Raw genomic sequence first — 17,916 nt, forward strand, 5'->3', positions numbered from 1 at the left:
TACAGGATAGTGATGGCGGGAACATAATGTAAACGACCTGTTACTGTGTGTTAGATGTGAACAAACCAGGTGTTGATTCATGTAGTCATAACCCAACTCTTACGTGTATGGAAATGATTCGAAAAGACATAACACAAACATGTGATTCTGGATTCATTTTCAAGTGTTGGAATGAAAAGTTCAACCTGAAATTATTTACACAAACGGGTTTCGATACAGTGTGTGATAACCAGTTCCTGCAACAGTGTAAGTGTGTGTTGTATCTACGTTCTATCTTGATGTTAACTTTGTGATTTAACTCAACTGATCACTGGGAGATAACTTGATGTGTTTAAACTTTTGGATCCACTTGAAAAATAATGTTACTCCAGCTTATTGCACCTGATGACTAAACTCTCTAACGCCACCTGGTGAGGTTTAGGTTAGGTTACGTTAGGTTAGGTTAGGTTAGGGTGTTTAATGATAAGCTGGGGTATGTTAGGGGTTGGGTAGGTTTGGTTAGGGTAGGGTATTTAATCATCAGGTGAAATAAGCTGGGATGGGCTACCTGTAATCTCCACACGCGTGATCCCAACTTTCTTGAATATGATTTCCTCATCTTCTCCGAGGTGTTGAAGACGTGAGGAAGGACGGTGATGGTGAGGTGGATGACTGTGGTTATCTTAGAGGACGGTGATGGTGATGAGGAGGAGGATGACTGTGGTTATCTTAGAGGACGGTGATGGTGACGATGAGGAGGAGGATGACTGTGGTTATCTTAGAAGATGATAGTGAAGAACTTTAAGACAGTCATTACATTAAACACCGTGTAGGGAGGGGTTGATTAACTGGTACCTGAGTCTTGGATTATGTGACTATCAGGTAACTCAATTAATTTCATCTAATGTTTAAACTTCATAATCTAGTTTTAATATAACCTTAATCTATCCTTATTATCTCTACCCTAACATAAGATAAACATAACATAACATAACGTAACATAACATAACCTAACATAACATAGTCAACCTAGTATAATTAACCTAACCTTTATCACATAACATAACATAATTAACCTAACCACATAACATAACATAAACTAACCAAAACACAATTAGACACCTAAACAATACCTGTACACACACACACACACACACACACACACACACACACACACACACACACACACACACACACACACACACACACACCTCCCACCTTCCGACCATCTCGACATGATGAGCAAACAATTTCTTTTCTCTTTAGATACATCAAATATTATTGTAAGGCTGGTGGACGTGTCAGCTCTTCGTCAGGAGTTAGGCTGACGGCGAGGCTGACGAGCGTGTAATTATCTCGCTGCTTCATCATTGTTTACGGGTGAGGTGAACCATTATAAACTATACGGGGTAAACAATTGTTCTATCTATCTATCTATCTAACTATCTATCTATCTATCTAACTATCTATCTATCTATCTAACTATCTATCTATCTATCTATCTGTATAAGTATTTGTATATATCTTTGTCTATATATATCTTTCAATTTGTCCATCCATCTGTCTGTCTGTCTGTCCGTCCGTCCGTTTGTCTGTCCGTCTGTCCGTCCGTCCGTTTGTCTGTCCGTCTGTCCGTCCGTCCGTTTGTCTGTCTGTCTGTCCGTCCGTCCGTCCGTTTGTCTGTCTGTCTGTCTAATCATAATAGATATAATTGTCTCCTCTTATTTAATGTGTTTATTATGTATTTTAATTATTATTTCGTTCATTATTTTGTTTGTTCTTTCCTCCTTAGAAACATCAGATAATTAGAGGTCGTGTGTGTGTGTGTGTGTGTGTGTGTGTGTGTGTGTGTGTGTGTGTGTGTGTGTGTGTGTGTTAGTGTGTGTGGATAATTGGGGTATGTAGGATAGGAGGAGAAGGAAGAGTTGAATGAACGAGGAGGAGGAGGAGAAAGGACGAGAAGAAGGAGGGGGAAAAGGAGGAAGGATGAGAGGGAGGAGGAAGAAGGACGAGAAGAAGGAGGAGGAGGAGAAAAGGGTAAGGAGGGGGTTCGAGAAGAAGGAGGAGGAGGAAGGACAAGAAGGAGGAAGAGGAAGGACAAGAAGGAGGAGGGGGATAGACGAGAAGTAGGATGAGGAGGAGGGTCGAGAAGGAGGAGGAGTAGGGTCGAGTAGCAGAAGGAGGAGGAGGAAGGACGAGAAGAAGGGGGAAGAGGAGGAGAAGGAGCAGAATAAGTAGGAGGAGGAGGAAGTTGAAGACCCGTTCACGACATGAAGATTTAAGTTGAGTTTGTCTGGTGAAACAATAGCTGTTGTGGAGGCCACCTCGTTATACTGACTCGAGCGACGGGGCGCGTGGGTCAGGCTGGCACGGAGGAGAGAGAGAGAGAGAGGGAATAAGAGAGGGAGAGAATATCTGAAGGAGAGAGAGAGACAGTAGGGAGAGAGTAAGAGAGAGAGACAGGGAGAGTAAGAGAGAGCGAACGAGATACTAGAAGAGACAGAGAGATACTAACATATACCCCAGGTGAGTTAATCCTCGCCGCATCACTCCTAAAATTAACATATTACATAAGGTTTTGTCTTAGTGTGTTTTGGGGGCGGAATTTATTTGGATAACCTGACTATTAGACCCCCCCCCCTCCCACAGCTTGTTTCACCTTAAATTAAACAACCTAACCTAACCCAACCTATCCTAACCTAACCCAACCTATCCTAACCTAACCTAACCTAATCTCCTTGACCTTTAAACACGTACCCTAAATAATGATAATAATGGAAGCCCCTCGTATAACGAGGATGGTCGGCCCGAGGGCCACCTAGGCGTGAATTTGTTTAAGGTGAAGAAGCTGTCGCCAACACAACAACCACACCCTGAGTTAACGAGTTGCATGACCCAGTGTCAAGGAATAGTCCGAGAAGACCGGACAACTCGCCAACTGCACTGGCTAACCATTACCCAGGAACACGATCCGCAAATCGGTTAACATCCAGGTTCCCAATTACTGCTGGGAAGACAGAGGCAAATGGCGTAGAGAAACTTGCCCATAGTTTCACCCTGCCTGGTGATCGAACCCGTGTGCGCTCGCTTGCGAGAAGAGCTTGCTGACCATAACACAACATAACCTAACCTAACCTAACCTAACCACACCACCCTGTGACCTGTAAACACGTACCCTAGCTTAACACACACACACACACACACATTAGTCATCAACAACCAAGAATTAAGAGAGATCCACATCACTAGTTCGACTGTAATAACTTCAGAGTACCTGTAACAGTTATCAGGTGGGCAGGTTACAGGTGTGAGCAGTGCCCGCTGAGAATAATATATGCATACTATAGCAAGATAATATATAATATAGGTGGGTGGGTATATATAAGATCTGGCTACGTGAGGTTTTATATTAGATTTCACCACCTGAGTTGATAATATCGTTTGAACTCGACAGGAATATTAATTGAGTTTGTTGGTTAGTGTTTTGTACTGTACACGAGCTGTCATATACGTCACTAGGGGCACAAACGGTGGGGGAAAACTTGATTGGTGATGGTGTGGATACGGTCGAGTACACTGTGACATTAACGTCCTCAATGGTGGAGTTTAGGTTAGGTTAAGTTAAATTAAATTATAGGTTATAGGTAAGCGTTAGGGTGCTTAATTAATCATCAGGTTTAATAAGCTTGGGTGTCTAATCTTCACGTAATCTCCCCTTTTTTTTCGTATAGTTTCAAGGAGTAACTTAACCTGAAGCAACACCACCGTCAGTAGGCGATTCAACCAACACCTTGAACTGGCGGGTCGAGGTAGCGGGTTTGTCCACCACATAGATTATAAACCGCAGCTTGTGAAGTCATCGTTCTGTACACACGGCCCGGCGCCCACTACTGTACAGGATGTCTCACAAATATGTATACACCTCGCTTTACATATCCTCGTGGCGTTCACGTGAATGTTTATAATTTAACAACAACATTATCCTCACTTGTTGATGTGTGAAGTCTGTTAAAAGTGAGGAGAATGTTGATGTTATAATATAAACATTCACGTGAACGCCATGGAGATGTGTGAGGTAGTATGTACACATTATTTTGAGACACCTAGCGTAGTATTTATTATTATCATTATTTAACAAGATTCTTTAACTGTTTATTGTGAGTTGTGTAATAGATGAAGATTGAAGAGAAATGACTGGAAGTTGGATAAAGAGTCGAGAAGTAAGGAGGAGGTAGAAGACAAGACAGCGGATGTGTTTATTGGAGGTGTGTGTGGTGGTGGGGGTGAACGACTCTACCAACGGACGATACTCATTGACGTGGGTGGGTAAGCGACTGTCTAGTATGGCTGCCAACACTGTCCATGGCTGCCAATACTGTCCATGGCTGCCAATACTGTCCATGGCTGCCAATACTGTCCATGGCTGCCAACACTGTCCATGGCTGCCAATACTGTCCATGGCTGCCAACACTGTCCATGGCTGCCAACACTGTCCATGGCTGCCAACACTGTCCATCACTTCCAAAATTATCCATCGCTGCCAACGCTGTCTTCAGCCGTCAAGTTTCATGGTTGCCAATACACACACACACACACACACACACGTCGACAGCCACTCCAGACCAGAACACACTTTTACCAGCCAGAAGTTCGGTCATAAAAAAAACAATCACAATGTTATTATTTCACGCCGACGCCAGGGGTCTTCCGGGGTACTGGTAACAGGGTGGCAGGGAGGGGAGTGACAGCTGAACACATTTTAAACTTACGTAACATTGTACCATCATTATTCATACATCATACACAGCATACATCATTAATAATGGCTGCCCCCTCGTATGGCCGGCCCGAGGACCACCTAGGCTTGATTTTGTTTGAGGTATAGAAGCTGTCGCCAACACAACAACCACACCCTGAGTTAACGAGCTGCATGACCCAGTGTTAAGGAATAGTCCGAGAAGACCGGACAACTCGCCAACTGCACTGGCTAACCATCATCTGACTTATTACACATCATACATCATACATTCTACACAACATACATCATACATGCTACACAACATACATCATACATTCTACACAACATACATCATACATGCTACACAACATACATCATACATTCTACACAACATACATCATAAGTTCGGGAAGGTTAGGTTGGGTTAAGAAAATTTAGATTAGTTGAAGCGCTGGTGATTGAAACAACAACAACACCAATAATAATAATAATAATAATAATAATAATAATAACATGAACATCAACAATAGTAATAATAACAACTCAAGGAGACCATCACAACCCCCCCTCCCCTCTAACCAGTACAAACACAAGGTCAGTGGCCCCTCACAACACAACCCCTTCCCAGATCTTACTATAGGAATGTGCCTCTTTACGTGAAGATTAGACACCCCAGCTTAATTTACCCGACGATTAAGCCCTAACACTACCTGGGGGAGGGGGTTAGGTTAGGTTAGTTTAGGGTGTTTAATCATCAGGTGATATAAGTTGGGGTGTCTTAATTTTCAGGTGGTTTTTGTGTTAATGAGTAAATACCTGGGGTGTTGATTTTCCAGTGTATGTGATGTTCTCTCTCTCTCTCTCTCTCTCTCTCTCTCTCTCTCTCTCTCTCTCTCTCTCTCAATACAGTCATCTTGCCTCGTCTCTCAATTAGCAGTCATATAATCCCAACTGTCGCACCTGACCACCTGAGCGTGTCATCGTCTGGGATCACCATTAACCATAATATGTCGTGGATGATGATGTCGAGTCGGGGATGATGAATATGTCGGGGAAGATAAGGAGTCGGGGGTGGTAATTCGGTGATAGTAAGTCGGGGATGATGATGAGTCGGTAATTGTGGTTCCTCTGATGACTCAGCAAGACCTGAAGGTGACCAAGCAGTAACACCCAGACTTCAGTTCAGGTCTTTTTAGGAGGTGTCACAATACACACACACACACACACACACACACACACACACACACACACACACACCTCAGCGTCGAGTCTGGCGCCATAAGCAGGATTCTATTGACAGTGAACAATACAGTAGTTGCATGTTGATTTGGGCAATGGGACCACGTGAAGATTAGCCCCCACCTTATTTCACCTTAAGATTAAAGATCCTAACCTAACACTAACCTAACCTAACATAACCCTAACCAATCCTAACATATCTAATCTAATTTAATCTAATCTAATCTTTCCCAACCCAACCCAAGCTAAATTAACGTAATATAACCTAACCTAACCCTCCCAGGCAGCAATAAGGTGTATAATCATCAGGTGAAATAAGCTGACGGCGCTAATCTTCATAACCAATCAGGAACATGAGTCATAAAGCAGTAATGAAGACAATTGGGTTTCTTTTTCTCCTCCTGTTAACATTGTCCGTCAACAACACGGCCGGAGAATGTGGTCACGGGTTTGAGATGCAGTTCAGTCATCACTTGGTATATGTGTCACCTGATGCGTGAAGCTGGATGTCTTCACGCTGTCTTTCACCTGGGTAATTCCGGTAATGATAAGTACGTGTGTGTTTATTACAGGTGAAGACTCCTAAGTGTAGAAGGTAAATTTGCTTGGGAAGGGGGGGGGGAGAGAGGGGGGAGGGGAAGGGAGGGAGGGGAGAGAGAATGGGGAAGGAAGAATGAAAGAGAGAGAGAGAGAGTATTTTTCTCCTATTGGGAATTCAGTCTAGTAAGAAATCTCCAGTCATTCGTTTATTTACACATGAATACCTACGCCATCAATATGTATGGCCACGAACTATCAACTTGGGAACAGCGAATCCTAAGAGAGAATTGCTGATCTGTTCGTTAGAGATTTTCATCCTCATCATCATTACCATCATCGTTATCATCATCGCCATCGTAATTATCGTCATCATCATCGTCATCATCATCGTCATCATCATCATCGTCATCAGTGAACAGAGTTGAGACAAGCACAGCACAGCAATCATCTCGTCTACCCAATTGCTGTCACTGTACTCCCACCTCTTGATAGCATCGTGTAGCAGGAGTAAGCTCTGTGATTTTCCTCTCATGACTCGGGGGTTCAGAGTGGTGGTGGAGATGATGGCGGTTATTGGTGGAGATGATGGTGATTGATGGTGGAGGTGAAGGAGGTTATGGTGGCGGTGAAGGAGGTGGTGGTGGCTGTGATGGAGGTGGTGATGGAGGTGATTTGTGGTGATTAGTGGTGATGGAGGGGTGGTGGTGGTAATGGTGGAGGTGGTGTTGATTTTTGGTGGAGGTTATGGTCCAGATGATAGTGATGGAGATGATAGTGGTGATGATGGAGGTGGTGATGGAGGTGATGGTGGTAGTAATGGAAGTGGTGGTGGTGATGATGGTAGTGGTGGTGGTGGTGGTGGTACACCTGGCTGCTCAGGTGACACTCCTCTTTGATTTATTTTTATGAGACGTTCTATCTCTTCACTAAGTCATTACTCTTACCTCTGAAGACACTGTTTATATTCTTTGTCTTTCTCTTCTTTCTTCTGTTTTTCGTTCACTTTGTCTTCTTTCTTTCTTTTCTCCTCTTCAGTTTTGTCCAACCATTTCCCTGATAATGGTTTGGGTCTAATGAATCCAAACTTACAAGACAGGTTTACCAGGTAGAGCCTCATCACTTAACCAGACCAGGCCACCTTCCCTCCATACATCAAATACAGTATCTGGTACAATAATTAATAACTTGTAATTGTATTGGCCTTGTGTTCAGATTTATGGGTTGAATTATTACCTGGACACATAGAACTGATTAGCTTTTAAGGTTGGTCCAAGGTTATCGTGATCTGGGGTGGACTGGGGTCGGCGTTGTACTGGGGAGGGGAAGGGGAAGGAGGTGTAGCGGGGAGAAGATGTAAGGGGGAAGGAGGTGTAGCGGGGAGAAGATGTAAGGGGGAAGGAGGTGTAGCGGGGAGAAGATGTAAGGGGGAAAGAGGTGTAGCGGGGAGAAGATGTAAAGGGGAGGAGAAGATGTAAGGGGGAAGGAGGTGTAGCGGGGAGAAGATGTAAGGGGGAAGGAGGTGTAGCGGGGAGAAGATGTAAGGGGGAAAGAGGTGTAGCGGGGAGAAGATGTAAGGGGGAAGGAGGTGTAGCGGGGAGAAGATGTAAGGGGGAAGGAGGTGTAGCGGGGAGAAGATGTAAGGGGGAAGGAGGTGTAAGGGGAAGGAGGTGAAGGGAGGGAGCAGGTTTGGGTAGAGACTTAAATGATCATCAGAACTCACAAATGTACCTCTAGTTATATTTACGCGTTGAGTAAAGAAGAGACATTCATTTATTTCTGTGTCTGTGTTCTGAAGAGATGCTGGGCTGAATCACTATGAACAGTTAACTTGCGGATTTTTCTTCATTAGGGAAGAGATTTTATCGTGTGTAAAAGGTCTCTTACATGAGTAGTGATGTACACAGAAGTCTTACAGTTACGAGAACACTAATCTGTCTCCTCTGTTCGCCTTCGTGTTGATACAAGTTGTTAGTGTTTATCTATTTATTTTATATTTGCGGTCCACCTCATTAACCTTAAATCTATCTTATGATGAATTGGTGATGATAAGGATGGTAATATTATCTTTAGTCAAAATCATTCATTATAAAGGTAAATACAAAAAAAAATAAAGTTCATTTGTTTTATTGTTATTGTGGCGTGCAAGTGAAGACCCATTCTTGTAAAGCAGAGGTAATCCGTCCAGAAACCTGTAAAAATTATCTCTCGGAACAATACACGAGAAGAAAAAAAACAACGAGCGGACAGTTACCTATTTCTCTCTCTCTCTCTCTCTCTCTCTCTCTCTCTCTCTCTCTCTCTCTCTCTCTCTCTCTCTCTCTCTCTCTCTCTCTTTTAATCCAAATATTGTTGAAGAGGAGGAAGGTGAGGTGATCCATCTTGTGTGTTGCGGCACCTCGGTGGGGGGCAGCTGCAGCTCTCACCCACCCACACCCTCGTCCACATCCTGGTCCACACCCTTGTTCACACCCTGACTCACACCCTTGTCCACACCCTGACTCACACACTGGTTCACACCCTGACTCACACACTGGTTCACACCCTGACTCACACACTGGTTCACACCACAGAAGCTCACGCTGGGTTCACACCCTGACTCACACGCTGGTTCACACCCTGACTCACACGCTGGTTCACACCCTGACTCACACGCTGGTTCACACCCTGACTCACACGCTGGTTCACACCCTGACTTACACGCTGGTTCACACCCTGACTCACACGCTGGTTCACACCCTGACTCACACGCTGGTTCACACCCCTGACTCACACGCTAAGTTTCACACCCACAGCTCACACACTGGTTCACACCCCAGCTCACGCTGGTTCACACCCCTGACTCACACGCTGGTTCACACCCCTGGTTCACACCCTCACACGCTGGTTCACACCCTGACTCACACGCTGGGCTACATCCCGCCCGACAACCCCATCTCACCTGCCCGTTGACGCCTGGACTCTGCCACCACTGAGGAAGGTGTTGAGGTGTGTGGCTGTGTGATGCCTCCCGGGCCGACACCACTACTACTACTACTACTACTACTACTACTTTCTTAAACGTGGCCTCCAGCTTCCCCCAATTACCACAACTACTACTACTACGAATAATACTAATACTACCATTACCATCACTACTACCACTACCATTACTACTACCACTTCTACTACAGCTCCACCACCATTTGGCTGTGTCGTGTCCAACGGTTGATCCCTGAGGTTATAGTGTGTAGCTCACAGATGTTCTCTCTCTCTCTCTCTCTCTCTCTCTCCCCCAGTCACTCTCACCCACCCCCCCTCTTCCGTCACTCCTTCCTCCCTCAGGGTATAGTGTGTGTCAAGTCGTGATCAGATACAATTATTGTCGTGATCTCGGGCACATCACCTGAGCACACACACACACACACTCACTCTCTCATTCTCTTACCTGGTTTTAAGGATCACCTGAGAATTAGCCAACCATTCCATATTATCTCACCTGGTTATTTACCACTCTAACACTATACCTGGAGGGATTAGGTTAGGTTAGGGTATGTTAGATTAGTTTAGGTTAGGTTAGGTTTATGGGGCTTGATAATCAGGTAAAATACATTCGGGGTGGATAATCTTCAGGTGATCAGAACAATAGTGATTCTGTTCCTGGGGATATTTTCAAGATTTCTTCCTTACCAAATTAATGTTATTTTCTGGTCAGTTTTGGTGAGTATATTTTTTTTTACTGATAACAAATGTGTGGCCTCTCGCAGGGTGTGTGACGTTAACCTGACTCCACACAGTCACTGAGAAAATTATATTAGCCAATTTGTGTTGGTTAATTGTGATCAATTTTTTAAAACATAAAAAGAAAAACTTTACTATTTTGATTTTAATAGACGGCCACTCTATCTGAACTGCGTCACTGTGTTGAGGGAAGGTGGGACACACACACACACACACACACAAACACACACACACACACACACAAACAAAAACACACACACACACACACACACACACACACACACACACACACACACACACACACACAAACATACTACTTTAAAACAAACAAAACATTAAAACATTAATACACACACACACACACACACACACACACACACACGTCATCAAGGGCCGCCTTCATGAGTGCTCCATCACGCCACTATTGGTATTTCATTAAGAGCTTCCTTCACTATTATCTGGGCGAATCTTTCATCTTAAGGCTGGTTATCTCCCACACTTTGACTGGTAAGGGTGACGCGCTGTGGGTAGTGTGGTGGTGGTAGTGTGGGTGGGGGTGATGGTGACGGCATGATGGTGGCAGGGTGTGGTGGGGGAGATGGTGGCAGGGAGGGGAGGAATTGTGATGGTGACGGGGGGAGAGTGATGGTGACGTGGTGGTGTGATAGTGACGTGTTTAGTGAAAGACTAATACAATATAGTGTTGGTGCAGAGATATAATGGTGACTATAGGATTTAAATGGTGTACCATATATCACACGTGGTAGCCATGGTAGGGTATAGGAATATAGATAATGGTAAGTTAGACTATAGATGTAAGGTAACTAATGGTAATGGTGAGGTAGACGGTAAAAAATGGAACACACGTGGACAGATATTAATGGCTTAAGGGAGAACTTTGCTAATGACAGTAACCATTACGTGTGTGTGTGTGTGTGTGTGTTGACGGTTAAAAAACAGTTAATGAGCTGTTAAAGTCTCTAAATAAACAAGCCCAGAAGAGTTTTAACCCTAAGTAGTTTTTTTTTACCATTCTTGTGGCTTTTGGGGACACTGGTCATATCTCTTCTTGGTTATGTGGTTTTGTGTTTGTGTTTTCTTGTTGTTGTTTGTTTTAGTGGCGTCATTTACATACACAGATACTGTACACACACACACACACACACACACACACACACACACACACACACACACACACACACACACACACACACACACACACATTATTATTATTATTATTATTATTATTATTATCAATGTTATAATTATTACTATTCTTATTATTATTTTTATCAATATTATTATTATTATTATTATGATCATTGTTATTTTCACATATTTACAATTGTGTGTATTTTCCTTACATGTACTGTACAGTCCCCTTCACTAGTGTATTTACAGGGGCTCGTCAGGTTTTGTGCGGTATGGCAGCCCTGTGTTTGTTTACATTCGACAGAAGAAAACTCACAATAGTAATCATACTATGGAATCAAATTAAAACAAGAACCCGGTCTTAAAACAGATACCTCAAAGATAATGATTAGTGGACTGCTTATGTGACGAGCCCCTGTAAACGTACTTGTGAAGGGGACTGTTCATCATCATCATCATCTGGTAGAAGTCATATTTGGGTCTTTTCTTCTATGAATCCACTCCAGGGTCCCGTCCCCATGGTTGGTGGCTGAAGTGTGATGCCTCCACCCCGCTCCTGCCTTATAATGTTCAGTTAGACTCAAGTAATATCATCCCGTACTTTGTGTTGAGATCTTTGTCAGTCATCTTTCGCTATTGGATCACCTGAAGATTAGACACCCCAGCTTATTTCACCTGAAGATTAAGCACCCTAGATTATTTCACCTGAAGATAAGGCACCTCAGCTTACTTCACCTGAAGATTAAGCACCCTAACCTAACAGTGAATGAATAGTGGATGTGTGAATGAATAGTGGATGTGTACAGTGACCCTCCCACTATTCACTGCCCGACTCCTCGTCATCTGTGTTTGCACGAGTCATTCCTCATTTTTACTGGACCTCCAAGTTGTACCTCCAAGCTGTACCTCCAAGGAATGTGTACCTCAAGTCTCTACACATTTTCCCTCCTTCTATTCGCCATATAAACATCATAAGATATAAATTTATTCATATACATCAATCTATATACATTTATTTATAACCTATACATTAATTTGTGTACATTGTTTAATACATTAATTTGTATACTTGTTTATATATATATTCACATATCCATTTTTATACATTCATTCATATACATTGTAAATATTTGCATCACCGTCGTAACTGTGTGTAGTGGTGTTCCTTTTTCCATTTCGTGTGTGGAGTAGCGGTTAGCACACTCTCCTCACAAGTTAGTAGCCCTATGTTTAACTTCTAGGGAGAGGAGGATGGAAGTTGAGAAGAGTAATCCAGTGCGGTTAACGAGATGTCCGATTTTCCTGAGCTACCCGAGAAAACCAATGAATAATTGAGATTGTTTTGAGTTACGAGAGATATTATGAATATTTAAAGCTAAGGAGGATCAGGGGAAGGCAGAAACAGGTATAGATGAATGGTATTAATACTTGTAGTCCCTGGAGAGTTAAGGCGAGGATTGGTAGAGAGAGGATTGGTAGAGAGAGAGAGGATTGGTTAGAGAGAGAGGATTGGTTAGAGAGAGGATTGGTAGAGAGAGAGGATTGGTAGAGAGAGCGAGGATTGGTAGAGAGAGGATTGGTAGAGAGAGAGAGGATTGGTAGAGAGAGAGAGGATTGGTTAGAGAGAGTGAGGATTGGTAGAGAGAGAGAGGATTGGTAGAGAGAGAGAGGATTGGTAGAGAGAGCGAGGATTGGAGTGGTGGGCCGTGGTCTCCATCCCTCAGATATCTGGATGGACACCTTGAATATCTTGTTGGTTATTCTGCTGTTGTCTGCTGTGGTTATAATTACATAGTGTCTGCTGTGGATATCATTTACATAGTGTCTGCTGTGGTTATCATTTACATAATATCTGCTTGAGTTATCGCCTGCTATCATTCTGCTGGTGTCTGCTGGGGTTATCGCTGGGTGTCTGCTGTGTGTGTCAGGCCATTGGACAAAGGGCAGCTGTTGTCTGTCTATATTTGGGAGGTGCTGTTGTAAGGTGACTCCGAACCCTTGCTTCCGTGTGTGTGTGTGTGTGTGTGTGTGTGTGTGTGTGTGTGTGTGTGTGTGTGTGTGTGTGTGTGTGTGTGTGTGTGTGTGTGTGTGTGTGAGTGTGTGTGTGTGTGTGTGTGTGTGTGTGTGTGTGATTATAAATGCTGTTTCATTTAAAAGAGAGAGTGAGAGAGAGAGATTATTTGTGTGTACGAGAGTGTGTGTGTGTGTGTGCGTGTGTGTGTGTGTGTGTATGTATGTGTAAGAGAGAGACAGAGACAAATGAATAAACGTATTTACATTCTCTCTCTCTCTCTCTCTCCCTCGGTCTTTCTCCATCTGTTTGTCTGTCTGTCTCTCTCTTTCTCTCAACTTACTAGAGCGAGATACGATCAGCCTGGCGGGAGTGTTTACAGTGGTGGGGGAGATGAAGAGAGATGACAGTGATGGGCTGAGAGAGATGGATGCTCAGATGCTGCGTCTTGATACACCCCCTCCAACTCTCCTCCTCCTCCTTCTCTTTCTCCTACTCCTTTCCCTCGTCCCTTCCCCTCCTTCTCGGCCACCTCCTCTTTCCCCTCCTCCGTCTCCTCCTCCTTTTCTTCTTTTCTCCCCTCCTTCTCCCACCTCCGCATTCTCTCCCTCTGCCTCCTTCTCCACTTCCTCCTCTTTCTTGTCCCCTGGTAGACCGCAAAATAATAATAGTAATAGAAATAATAATAATAATATTAATAATGATAATAATAATAATAATAATAATAATAATAATAATAATAATAATAATAGAAATAATAATAATAGCAATAATTTTTTTTTTAACTTTGGTAAAAAATAAATATTACTCCTCTCTCTCTCTCTCTCTCTCTCTCTCTCTCTCATCTGTTCAAAATACTTATAAAAGTATTTCTTATCATTTTAGGGATCACTTAATGATTAACCCCCTTTTAATGTTTTTCACCTTATGATTAAACACGACCTGGGGTGGTAAGGTTAGGTTAGTTTAGGTTAGGTTAAGTTAGGTTAGGTTAGTTTAGGTTTAGGTTAAGTTATATTTTGATAGGTTAAGTTACCGTTAGGGTGGTTACTCTAAAGGTGATATAATACAGGGTGTCTAGTCTTCACGTAATCCTTTGAATATTAGTACATGTGTTATATACACACATAAGATAGGTAAGTAAGGTAGATAAATAAAATGAAAATATAAAGGAAGAAGATAGAGATATAGACATAGATGAGAGAGAGAGAGAGAGAGAGAGCAGCTGGGAAACAATAGCAAAAAAAAGAGAATAAGACCAGGTCCGTCACTGAGGAGTTTCCGTGGTGCCTTCCCCCCCACCTCTCCTCTCTCCCCTGCCCTTCCCCCTTCCTCCCTCTCCCCTCCCATCAGCACTACCCCCTCCCCCAGCAGTCACTTCCGCCCTTTGCTCGGTACAAGTAGCTTTTGTGAGGCCGGAGTCTTGTGTCTGGAGATCAAAGGCTTCCTACGGTGGATTCATTTTCCCCGAGGCTGCCTGTAGACCGGTACTGTACTGCACTACATCCAGCCTGCCAGACAAAGACCAGCGGCCAGACGGAGTTCAGAACAACAACGTGCCGAATCATAAAGGTCCGAATCACGAAGTTTCGAATCATATAGGTCCGAGTCACAAAGCCTTCGATGATTTTTTTTCGAAATGGGATTTTAAGATTGCATATAACACAACCAATCTACCACACAACCAATCTACCACACAACCCTCTACCACACAGTCGATCTAAAAATCCCTGAGAGTGGGTACGAAAGCCCTTATCCTGCCCTAACTTCCCTCTTTAACACACTAGGTTCTGATGGTCCGGTCCTGAACGGTCACTTCCGCCCACCTCAGGTACTGTAGCTATTGTGAGGCGTCCTGTCCTGTCTGTGTCTCAACTCCGAACCTTGATACTGAACCCCGAACCCCAATACTCGAATCCCTAGCCTCGAATTTTGAATTTTGAACCGACATCATGAACCCCGAGCCCCAATTTCTGAATTCCGAATCCTGAATATTGAACCCAAACAGCTTGAACTTCAAAACTTGAAACTGAACCTCGATTCCAACACTCTGAACTACGAATCTCGAGTCCCGTGTTCCGGATCCCTGAACGAACCCCTTTAAGTAAGAAATAAAGGAATCATTCCGCTTTATGTGAAGAGCAATAATAATCCTAAATATCAAGTGTCAGAAAAATCAGGTTTCATCACTTTGAAATATAACTCCTTAATGCCTACGTAAGAGGTTCGGGGTTCAATGTTCGGGATTTGGGGTTAGGAGGTTCGGAAATTCGGGATATGGGGTTCGAGGGTTCGATAGTGGGTTGAAGACCTGATTGTGCCTGAGGTCAACAGGGTGGAACAAACTGGCGGGAGGATGAAAGAGAGAGAGAGCTAGTGAAAGAACCAGGAAATTGAGAATAGGAGGCTGAGGTAAGAGGCGGGGAGAATGTGAGTGAGAGATAAAGGAAGAGAGAGAGAAGTGGATGAGGATAGAGACGAAGGTGGTGTATCAGAGAGAGAGAGAGAGAGAGAGAGAGAGGTCATCACAATAATGACAGGAGTGAACGTGACACCATGACACCGTGGGAGCGCCACCTGCACCTAACACTCACCTCCTCCTCCTCCTCCTATGCAGGTATAAGTACAAAGCTAAATAGTAACGAATACAGGTACAGTACAGGTAAAGTTACAGGTAAAGATATAAGTTGGCAAATGTAGAGGAGTAGGTACAGATACCAGTCCAGAGTCTGGTTCAGATTTAAGTAGATATAAAACTTTATACAGGTAGAATGAGCAGATCTCTACGGGTAGAATTAACAGCTATGTACAGGTAGAATCATTAACAATACAGGTTAGAATCACATAAAAAGATTCACTTACGTTTTATACCAGCGTTGCTTCACACTCAAGATCAGACATGAACAAGTTTGCTCAACACTAGATGTCAATTTTACAATGGTCGCAGTGAGGGAAAAAATCTTTAAATATACCAATAAAGTGAGCTAGAATAGAACTACATATTGTAGTCTGCCTCAATACGAACAGGTGTATAAAATCAGCTTAAAAAATTATTAAAAACTGAACACATTTTTCAAGTACATTTTTGTATCGATTCGTTCAACTTGAATAAAAACGAAAATAATACAGAAATATACAGCGCCAATCAAGAGTCGGTGGGGGGGTGGTGCAGGTGTGGGGGAGGGAGCGGGAGGATGAGGGGAGACGGGGGATTGGGAGGGTGAGGGTAGGAGAGAGAGAAAGGGGTGGTGGAGGGACACTGCGGGTGGCCCTAAAATCCGCAATTTTTCACATTCTCTTGTGAGGTGACGATTAGGGCGAGGAGAGAGGACAATGGTGGCGGAACGAGGACACAACACCTCCTACATATATTTCACTCTGACGGTGACGGAGGAGAAGACGAGAGAGACGCTGACGGGGGAGGAGGAGGAGACAAGAGAGGCAGGAAACCCAGGTAGCAGCTAAGAGGTGTTCAAGGAGATGCTCTTGGAGACTGAGGAAGCCATTAGAGAAGACCATACCTACCATACGAGCATTTCTTCATTGTTTACATCTATTTCCACCAGCACCACCACCACTATCTCCACCACATCTACCACCACCACTCCTCTTTACCCCTTGTTGATCATTGACCTTCTCTGTGTCCTTGAACCTTCGACACGTCCTCCTGAATGATAGTGGCCGACACCGTCTCACTAAGATCCCTACTTGTTTAAATCAGCGGTGACCTCGTGACACTTTGACCTCCAAGACCTCTTATTCCAAGCGGTAGTGGCACCTGATATATACTGTACAGTACATTTACCGCAAGGAATTATTATATAACATTTAGAGACATCTGGATAACTACACATAAAATGGTGTTAGTAAGTACATATGATAATGTTACGACGTTCATCACTTTTTTATTTATGTATTTATTTATTTATTATTGTTATATTATTATTATTATTTACGTTTATATTATAAATTTATACACATTTTTGCAGCAGAGTATAGCTGATGTGATAAGTGGGTAGTGTTGAGGTAAAACAAAGGGACAGACAGTCAGGATCGTGTCTTGACTGCAAAATACATAATTATTACAATGGTAATTTATATTAACGTGACACTATAAGATATAATGGTTAATAACGGTACAGTAAAGGTATAAAAGTAAGGGTTGTAAAAATATTAATACTTTGACAATATATATCTTCTAAGGGAGGGAGAGAGACAGTGATGAAGGGAAGAGACAGTGACTGAAGCCATGAGAGACAATAATGGTGGGAAGAGACAGTGACTGAAGCCATGAGAGACAATGATGGTGGGAAGAGACAGTGACTGAAGCTTTGAGAGACAGTGATGCCTTGAGAGACAGTGATGGAGGGAGAGATAGTGAGTGAAGCTATGAGGGACAGTGGAGGGAGGGAGAAAGACGCAGGTGTCGTGGTAATAGGTTGTGAGGGAGACGCAGAGATTATTGAGAAGTGATGAGCCACGAATGACAAATGGCGCCATTAATTCAAGGTGTGTGTGTGTGTGTAGGGGGGGGTGATAA

The 17,916-nt window shown here is 43.3% G+C and overlaps 1 long non-coding RNA gene across 1 annotated transcript in view; it reads left to right on the forward strand.

Moving 5' to 3' along the window:
• LOC121857893 overlaps positions 1–17,916 on the forward strand; it is an 87,060-nt gene that overhangs the window by 54,071 nt on the left and 15,073 nt on the right. The gene's annotated exons all lie outside the window — the stretch shown is intronic.

Source organism: Homarus americanus, unplaced genomic scaffold (assembly GCF_018991925.1).
Source record: "Homarus americanus isolate GMGI-L3 unplaced genomic scaffold, GMGI_Hamer_2.0 scaffold6354, whole genome shotgun sequence".
Classification (NCBI taxonomy): Eukaryota; Metazoa; Arthropoda; class Malacostraca; order Decapoda; family Nephropidae; genus Homarus; species Homarus americanus.